We start from the raw sequence: 10,838 nt of genomic DNA, 5'->3' as shown, positions 1-10,838 counted from the left end.
TAAACTAGACAAATTTTTTGAACTCTCAGAATTTACGGATCTAGTTTTCGACTTCGTATGATTTTTCTATGATTTTTCCAAAACAGGGCAGAATAGCTAAATTTAGCCAACAGCATGTAAATATCATAACACTTTGTAATATGTTGAGCAAAGTGTATAATCATAAGTTCTAATTATTGAACGTGTTTCTTTGTTAGTTTATCATCATGAACTGAAACTAAGTCATTCATAATAAATATTATTCATTCATTTTAGAACACGTATATTAAACTATAAAAAGGATAGTTTGATAAATTCATAACACTAATGCATTTCCATAAAAGAGTTCATACATATTACATACATTTTAGATAAACTATAATAGGTATAGTTTATAATACATCACTCAACACACTCGTACAAGAAGGGTACATTCATACAAGAAATATTTATATTCATACACATTTCACGTAAACTTGTTAACCTATATTGTGAGACTCTCTCTCTCTCTCTCTCTCTCTCTCTCTCTCTCTCCGTACGTCCGAGTGCGGGATATAATTCCTGGTAGTTATAATCAGAATCTCCTTGAGGGAGAACGTGATACTTGTATATAGATCTATATTGGGTTTGACACCCCACACCTTGCTGCTAGCTACAGTTGGACCTGCAGGTCTACGGGTGACAAATGTCATTTTATTTTTCGCGACACCTGAGAACGTCGTGGCAGGTTCACATAGTCATAGTATGATTATAGCGACTCACATAGGGATATAACAATCCATAAGTTTATGGGATTTTATTTTTAAAAACCTAAATGAGTTTTATGTCGATTTAAAATCACTTTTTATCTCTATGAGTACAGATATTACTGTACACTTTTGGTTTTGGTAGTTACGACTACACATCATTTGAAACCACATTTATACTTTTAAGTATGGTCAATACTTGTTATTTCTCGGTCCTCTAATTTAGGACTACATATATATAAAGTATTAACGAACATGAGAACATACAGAAATTTCATTTAATTCAAACGCGTCCATGTCCATTTAAGTACATAACATTTTCTATTAATAAGAAAGGTTACTTATACATTTTGGTCTTCAGTCATAAGACTACATTACGCAGATTTTAAAGAAAATATCGGATTTTCTGGATACATATTCTAACGCTTTTACAAGGAAAACGATTTACTTTTCCAACGAAATCTCTTATGAACTCACCAACCTTTGTGTTGACACTTTTCAAAACTACTTGTATTCTCAGGAATTCAGTGAAAACAGGAAATCAACAACGTTTTGAGGATGGGACGATAAATCGTCAAACAGTTCATTTTGTATTATAATGTAATTGATGTGAATCATGTAAACATGTGCTTTGATGTAACGTTTTCAATTATATTGGTGTTGGTTGTATTTACTTTGAGCACTATTATACTCATTGTTGTGATACTCTACATGAAGTGCTCCACCCCCCGACGTTTCCGCCATCCTTGGTTTGGGGGTGTGACATATGCAAAGTTCTCTAAATGTGAATTTTGGATTCGAAGAGTTGAATTCTTGGGTCACGTGGTTAGCAAAGAGGGAATTCATGTGGATCCTTCCAAAATCAAAGCCATTAAGAACTCGTCAGCACCGAGGACGCCTATGGAAATCCGTAAATTCTTAGGCCTCTTTGGCTACTATCGTAGATTTATTCATAACTTCTCAAGGATCACGAAACCACTTACCACCTTAACCCAGAAAGGTGTGACCTTTGACTGGGAAGAAAAGCAAGAGAATTCATTCCAAACACTGAAGCAATCCTTATGCAGTGCACCGATATTATCCCTCCCAGAAGGGATAGTGGATTTCGTGGTGTACTGCGATGCATCAAACCAAGGGCTTGGCTGTGTTCTTATGCAACGGGGAAAGGTCATCGCCTATACCTCAAGACAACTTAAGACACACGAAGTCAATTACACTACACATGATCTTGATTTCGGAGCAGTGGTATTTTCTCTGAAGATCTGGAGACACTACTTTTATGGTACGAAAAAACACTATCTTTACAGACCACAAAAGCCTTCAACATATATTCGATCAAAAGGAGCTTAACATGAGACAACGACGGTGGGTCGAGCTACTAAATGAGTACGAATGTGAAATTCATTATCATCCCGGTAATGTAGTAGCTGACGCCCGAAGTCAGAGAGAATACTCAGGTCAACGAGTTAAAGCATTGACTCTGACAATCCATTCACATCTGTCCATGCAAATTAAGGAGGCTCATCAGGAAGCCTTAAAACCTGATAATGTGGCAGGTGAATCACTAAGAGAGATGGATAAGAACTTAGACGTCAATGGTGATGAAGCCTTATACCTCATGGATCGGATCTGGACACCGAAACTCAGTAGATTCAGAGACGTGGTCATGAATGAAGTGCACAATACTTGATACTCCGGTCATCCAGGTTCAAATAAGATGTATCTAGATCTCAAAAAGTTACATTGGTGGCCTAACATGAAAGTAGAGATTGCTACCTTTTTGGGCAAGTGTCTTACTTACGCTAAGGTTGTAACATCCCAAATTTTACAGAGAAATTTTTTTGTTTTAATAAGTTATCCGATTACATATTCCATAATTTTTCAAAACATTTGTTTCCAATTCACATTCATTACATCATTGTTGTGTTTTTATGAAATCATCACAGACTCCCCAAAACGTCCAAAATAGAGGTAGAGTACACGCCACGCCATCACGCCTTGCCTTTTCCCTTAGGCTCCGAAGTAGCTGCAACAATCAACAACATGTAAGCGAAACGATTAGTGAGTTTCCCAGAGCATACCACACACAATCACATATCCTGATAGCCATAAAGCTACACACATAACACATAAATCATATATACATCAAACCTGTAATAGTGCCATGGGCTACCCTACATGGTCTTTACCTAGGACTGCCATGGGCTAGCCCACATGGTCTTACATCCAGTGCCATGGGCTACCCCACATGGTCTACACCTAGGACTACCATGGGCTACCCCACATGGTCTTACATCCAATGCCACAGGCTCCCCCTGGGGTCTTCATACAACATGCAATCACATAGAAAAACAAACACAAAGTATCTAGCACATATACCGTAATCACATAATGGGCCAGCCTTGGTGCCTTAGACCCATAGGTATGGTGAGAAGACTCACCTGATACGAATGTTGAACTAATACCTTTTCGACTGGATATGCCCCACGAACTGCTCCAACTCAACTACCTAAAAGTGTCATATAATACCCAGCCATTAACCTTAAAGTCTGCCCTAGTCCACTTCAGTTAGGATCAAGTCAACAGTCCAGGTTGACCCTAACTCGCCGAGTACAACTAGTGACTCGACGAGTTTCCTGGGATAACATCTACTCGCCAAGTGATCGAGGTGACTCGCCGAGTTCATACGGTCTTGACTGATAATCTAAGGTCCAATCGTCAGGTTTCCTTGCTTGCCACTCGAAACGTTTATGACCATCGAATCAATTGGGGAATCTTACTTGACTCGCCGAGTTGTTCCTTCAACTCGTTGAGTTCTAGACAATCTTCATTCGGCTCGCCGAGTTGTTCATCCAACTCGTCGAGTTCATAGCAATGTTCATCGGGCTCGCCGAGTTGTTCATCCGACTCGCCGAGTCCATGCCTATCTCCATATGACTCGCTGAGTCTCCCCCTGAGACTCGTCGAGTCCTATCAGATCTCGAGCCATACAGACTCCTTGGAGCCATGCAATGCTTCCAAATTACAGATCTAGGCTCCTGAGGTATGCTTTTCACGTAAAGTTGCAAACGTTACGTGCCTGCAAGGCTTTAAGGCCTTAAAATAGCAAATCTAAGCTTGGGATTGAATCATACACTTGAGGGGAGGTTCATGCTAGGCTAAATGGATAACTTTATGTATCTCAAGGTCAAAAGGAGTCCAGATATGAAGTTACAACTTCAGATCTTGGCTTAAACACAAAACCCCATTCCTAGAATCCATGCACAAAAGGGTTTTTGGAAGGAAATGAGCCAAGGAACAACTTAATACCTTCTGAAAGTGCTCCACAGAGGTAGATATTGAATCCCCACGAGTCCTTTGCTTCTTCTAATTTGTTTCCTCAAGTGCTCCCTTCACCAAATCCTTCCTTCAAACTTAAATCACCAAGAAACACACTCACACTAGAATAAGGGGTCTTTGGAAGGAAAAGAACTGTAAAGGGGAGGCTAGGGGAGGCTTATGACCCTTTAAATAGGGTGCAAGGCCCTGAAGTTTAGGGTTTCATCTGTCAGTATCTACTCGTCGAGTCCCATAGTGAACTCGGCGAGTAGATCATTAAATTTCACTGGCAAACCCACTACTACTCGACGAGTAGGGAGGCCAACTTGCCGAGTAGGTACTAAAAGGCAAACAAAAATATCATTATTAATACCTGAGGATCAGGGTGTTACAAAGGTTAAGGTCAAATACCAATTGAAATATCATCAGAATGAATATACATGAAACATAACATAAACGTCACCATGCACTACATATTACAACCGATATTGTTCACATCAAGTACATTGTTTTACAGTACACATTTCAAAACATAAATTGTACCGAGATTAACACATCATAATAAAATTCCCAAAATACTCTTGACGATTTCTTCAACTTAACGATTACCTGAGAATACAAGTGAATTTGAAAGTGATCAACATATATAATGTTGGTGAGTTCATAAGCATATTTGACTGTAAGATTTTGTATTGTTTGTAAAACCCATAAAATCTGATATTTTCTATAAATTACATGAAAATGATGAAATGATCAAGTACAAATGTATGTGTGATTACCTTTGTAAAAACATGTATAACTAAGTAATTCAAAATTTTCCTTGTATTGTATCTGTTCTAAGTAGAAGGAAATGGATAATAATATTCCCCAGAAAATCCGATATTTTCTTATTTATAAATGTGTCATGGTCCTTGTATTATGGTTAGATTTGTTTTCGTGTTATTATGATTTAAGTATTTTGATTCCCATAATGTATCGATGGTAATGGATCTCTGCGTGAGTCGTTTTAACCACGCATAATAATGACTAATTCGCCTGTCTTGGCATTTTTTCAAACACCGGTTTTGTTCAAAATTTTGTCACCTTATACTGGTCTAGTCTAACTGTAGTGAACAGCTCAGGTGTGGGGAGTCACCCTCGTATAGATCTATACACAAACTCCCGCTCTCCTTCCAGAAGACTCTGATTATAACTACAAACTACGACCAAACAGTCAATGGTGACAACCGATAGTTCTCATTAGATCTCAATGATTGTCACATGAATATGTTTAATGTTAAACATAGTTTGATTTACAATCACCTGATGATACTTGAATGTGAAAGACATGGCCCAACAAATATGAATAAGGACAGTTGTGGCCCGTTAGACATGTAAGTTATTTCTAGGCTTGATGGCATGCAAACGGACACATTGAAGCCCATTAAGCATACAATGAATCTCTCCGGGCAAAATTAACATGTAAAAATTATTTTAGGCCCATTGAGCGTGTCATTGGGTCACTAAGGCCCAATAGACATGGATTGAATATATTGGGCCCAATAAGCATGTATAGGAAGTATTAGGCCCAATATTTGTACCACTGTTCTAATTTTTGTATGTTTGTTGTGGTATAGTGTTTCTAGACGAAACATTAATTCATGATGTTATAAAATATCCAATGTTTGATTTTTAACGACACACACATATATATATATATATATATATATATATATATATATATATATATATATATATATACCATTTTAAATCCCTTATGTTATAAAATTTTATATTTTTGGTCCAGTTGTTCAATAATTAACATATTTGACCCAAAATATTTATTTGACTATTTCAGCCCCTTTTTCACCGGAAAATTTCATTTTCTTCCCATTTTTGAATAAAATGACATTTTGGACCTTTTTGGTGTAAGTAACATTTTTAGCCCATTAAATTATTAAACTTAGCATTTTCAGCCCAATTATAAATTAACTTACAACTTCAGCCCCAAAATACCACTATTGACATTTCCAACCCTTATTTGGTAAAACTTAACATTTTTGACCCATTTTCTGTAAATTTTACATTTTTGGCCTAATTTTCAAAAACTTTTCATTTTTGGCCCAATTTAGAAGTAGATGTCATTTTTTAGCCTTTATTTTCATTTATTTCCTGTTTTTAGCTCATGTTTTGATGAAATAACATTTTATCCCCTAAAGACTCACAAGTTTTGCATTTTGTGCCCAAAAACCATAAGGCCCAATTTTTAAGCCAATTATGCTAAAATTTATATCTTTGGTCCGTTAAAAAAGGTGATTATCATAAAAACATAATTTTATACAAATATGACCTTTTTTATCCTTATAAAATCGAAAATGTCACTTTCTGCCCAAACTTTACTTTATTTGACAAAAATGATCCTTATACATGATATTTGTTTTGTTTTTTCACATCATAAGCATATAAAACACTTTTATCTTTGTAGTATGATGACTAGTATGTTTTAGTTCGTGAATCTCACCCATTTTACCTAGGGTTTTCGAGATTTATTAAGTATTACCTCATATTCACAACATAAACAATTAAAATAACATAACATGTGTAAACACATAGATCTACACATAATACTTGTATTCTCACCCCCCCCCCCAAAAAAAAAAACATGTAAAAACCGAAAACAAGGGTGTATGAACTCACCTTTGCTTTTTTGTTTCGATTTTGAAGAAGAAATGGAGAGATTTTTGGTCCTAGCAAGCTTCTTGAAGAACTTTGGAACTTAGATGGCTCTAAGATGCATGATTCACAAAATGGTATGAGTTAGGAGGAGATTTTTGAAAAAATCAAGAAGCTAAACGATGGATCTAAGCTAAAACTTACCAAGGATGGTGATATTGGTGAAAAATCCTCTTGAAATCACCCTAAATCTCAAAATTTGATGGAAGAAGGAGGAGTTTCTAGAGAGTATTTCGAAGGGGCTTGAAATGAGAGAATGGAGGTAGGGTGGTGGGTGTCTAGGTCGAAAATAAGAAGAGGGGAAGAGAAAAGGATTGTTGGTCATTGCTTGATGGATTAGGGCATCTTATTTTGGATATGTGTGATGCTAATGATCTAGAAAACCACCATATCTTAATGAGGTGTCACTAGAAGATAATTCCTCCTTTTTCTCTTTTTTTGTTTAATTACATAGGCCAAGAATAGGCTTGAAAGAATGGGGATGAAATGGTTTTGGGTCCATTCTTGGCTCGTTCGAATTTTCATGAAGCTTAAAGTCATTTCTCGGCCCATTGGATTCTCTTTAGTGTTCATGGCCCACTATAAGTCCATTAGGTGGTTTAAGGTCCATTTATCCATTTTAGGCCCATATGGCTCAAAATGTTAAGTTTTATGAATGTGGGTCCATTTAGAATCCATAAAGGGTTTCTAAGCCCAAAATAGTCGAATTAAATGCTTACTAGTCTATTAGGCCCATTAAGGAAATCCTAATCCATATAGAACTTGAACCAGGTTTTTAGGGTTTCAACTCCCAGTTGTCTCTCAGAAATGCTTTGCATAGAGTTTTGAATTTGAATTGTAAATCTTGACTAAGTGTGTTGTCATAGAATGAATATAGTGTATACTCTCAAGTTAGAACTGCAAGTATTATCAGGGATGATATTTACATGATCATAGAACTTCCTGGCTAAATTGCCAGTTGTGACATCATCCCCCCATTAGAGGGAATTTTGTCCCGAAATTATTTTAACAACTAGGATTATGAAGAAGAGAATAAAATGAGGGTACTTCTGCTTCATTTGGTCCTCGCACTCCCATGTGAATTCCGGTCCATGCTTTGCATTCCAAAGAACCTTCACAATTGGTTTGCAACTTTGCTTCATACACTTTACCTTCTATCCATAATATCAACCGGTTCTTCGACAAACAGAAGATTCTCGTTTATCTCAATCTCTTCCAAAGGAATGACAAGAGTTTCATACGATATACACTTTTTTAGATTTGAGATGTGGAACACGGGGCGTACGTTGCTGAGATCGGCAGGTAGCTACAACTTGTAAGCCACTGGACCAATCTGGGAAAGAATCTCGAACGGTCCAATGTATCGTGGGTTCAGTTTTCCCCATTTCCCAAAGAGGATCATTCCTTTCCATGGAGAGACCTTCAATAACAATTAGTCCCCAACTTGAAATTCTAATGGATTTCACCGCTTGTCCACATAGCTCTTCTATCGATCCCTCGATGCTTGAGGTCGATCTTTGATTTGGATTATCTTTTTGGTCGTTTCACGGATGATTTCTGGTCCTGTAAGAGCACTGGCTGGCTGATAAGTTTAAAAATCAACTTGAAGATCGATTAGATCTATGAAACAGGTAGAGAAATAATCAGATAAACAATAAGAACAAGCAAATGGATCAAAAGGTGTCGAATGATTAATAAACAATCCTCAGAAGAGCTCGATAAAGAACAATAACTGTAGAGGATTTTAGGGTTTACAGTAATCAATGAGAATGACGACTACTTATCCATACGCATACATGCATGCATATATTTATATTAAAACCCTAACAGTTTATCTAAGAAAAAGGAGGCTAATCTAGATAAACATGGATTGACAAGCCCAATCCGGTTGTAAAACAAAAGGGCCCAAGACGAAACACATTAATCTTCAGCAATCTCCCCCTTAGTGTCTTTAACACAGAGGCTTCATTCCCTTTTAACAGCATAAGGTTTCTTCACCGTCTCAAAAATCCTCGGTATAATGGCCAGAATGTGATGCCTGAAAGTGATATACCACCGAAGCATATCTGTGAAATTCTTCTTGTCTGCTGTAGAGTTCTGCTTGCATCGGTGAATGATGTTTATGATATGCTCCAGGCAATCTGTTGAAAACAGATGCTTGTCTACCAAAGCAAACAGAAACTTGTGCTTATCGCCTCTTGTGAACATGACCGTCAGATTTGAAGAGTCAATTTGCCCTAACTTTATTTTGTGCACATCTCTTGTCTTGGAAGTAGGCTCGACGGTCGGTTTCTTATTCATTATTTTTGCTATTTCCTGATCCATAGTGGTAAGCTCATGGATATAGGAAGCCAACATTCTTTTGAGATGTTTCAGAATCGGTTCATACTCTCTTTGATTTGAGAGAAGAATGTTGTATAGCAGAATCCAATCATGAGGATTCAGACTGGGAAGATCTGCCAGAGAAATAAAATGTTCTGTGTTGGCCATTCCTCTGTTGACTTCGAAGTTAACGTTCACAAATTTCCCAGCCTGTGTTGGTTTCAGTACCTTGACCTTTATAATCTTCTGTGCACTCCATGTCAAGTACTGTGGTTGACCATACTTCAAATAAAAATCTATCAATTCTTTGTCAACCTTCAAGTTTGGATGAGGGACATCAGCAGTGACATCGAAGCAATGAAATATAAAAGCCTTTCGTGTGATCGGCATGTCAAACTGCGAGTCTTTGGTATTCTCACACTCAAAAGATGCAATCGGTTCCAACCAATACATGGAGGGAAACTCAATCACTTGATTAATGAGTGTGTCTCTGTCCCATTCTGGGAACAGAGTCTTCTTGGCCTTCAAAGCATCCTCATCCTCCTTGATTCTTCTTTCTTTGGCCTCTGCCTCTCGAGCTATTTTTAGAGTCTCATCCAGCTCTTTATCTCTTTTCTTTCGTTGAAGAGCTTCATCAATAGTTTCATCAGTATCTGACTCGCTCTCAACAAGTAATTGTTTTCCAGAACCCGAAGCTAAATTAACCTTCGGGTCTGTCTTTGGTATACCCTCCTCTCCCCCTTGTCTCGGAAGAACAAGCTTCTCCGAGACACCCTTCATCTCGCTCAGAATGGTAATCGCAGGAAGGAGTTTAGCCTGGAGATGCTGTCGGATGGTAAGGGTAAGAAAGGGATCATGAGTTTCGAGGACATTCGTCAACATGTTCTTGACATCACCAACGCAACCTTGAAGAATAGCCTGCTGAGTTTTCAGTAAAGAGATTTCTTGTTGTGCCTGGGCCAGTTGTATCTTCTGAAGGTCAATAGTTACCTGATGCTTGACAAGATCCTCTTTTAAAGTGCTCTCTGCTGCTAGAGAAGCAAAACGTGAATCCAAAGATTGAAGAAAAGAGGTGGATTTAGTTTTGAGGTCAGCATGCAGAGCCTCGAACTTGGAGGTTTCACCCTGAAGGGTAGCCGAAAAGGAGTCCACAGACGTTTGATACTTGGCCGCATTAGCATCAGCATGTGCTTTGAGAGAATCGAGAAAAATCTAAGTTGTGTGTACAACCTCAGAGACTTCCTTTGTGGCTTTGGAGCACGAAGTGGCTGATTTGTCAATAGCATCAGTGGAGCGATCCAGAGCATCAGTATACGTCTTGATGGCAGACTCGATAAAGGCTTTCAGCACCACACCCCCATAGGCTTTATTATCAGCCAACAAACTATCGAGTTTGTCATGAATTTCTTGAAGCTGCTGACTGGTAATAGGGGTATCTGCATCAATATCAGTGGGAATCCGGTATGGGCTATAATAAAGAGAATCATACTCTTCATCATCACCACCCAAAGTAGCACCGGAGGTTGATGAAGGAGAAGGTTATGGTGGGATGTTAATGACAGGTGTTTCAACCACAGTAGTAGCCCCTGTATCAGATACATTGACTGTTACTGGTGGTTGGGAAGAGGTGGTAGTAACAGATTCGATGATGATTGGAGTGGGGATCAAAGATGTAGGGATAGTGATAGAGAAAGGAATGGTTGAGGTGGGGAAAGAGGTTGGTTCTGTTGTAATGGGAGTGATGATGATAGGAACATAAAG

Source organism: Lactuca saligna, chromosome 1 (genome assembly GCF_052625555.1).
Source record: "Lactuca saligna cultivar CGN05327 chromosome 1, ASM5262555v1, whole genome shotgun sequence".
Lineage (NCBI taxonomy): Eukaryota > Viridiplantae > Streptophyta > Magnoliopsida > Asterales > Asteraceae > Lactuca > Lactuca saligna.
The sequence above is the reverse complement of the archived record's forward strand: the minus strand, read 5'-3'. Positions refer to the sequence as shown.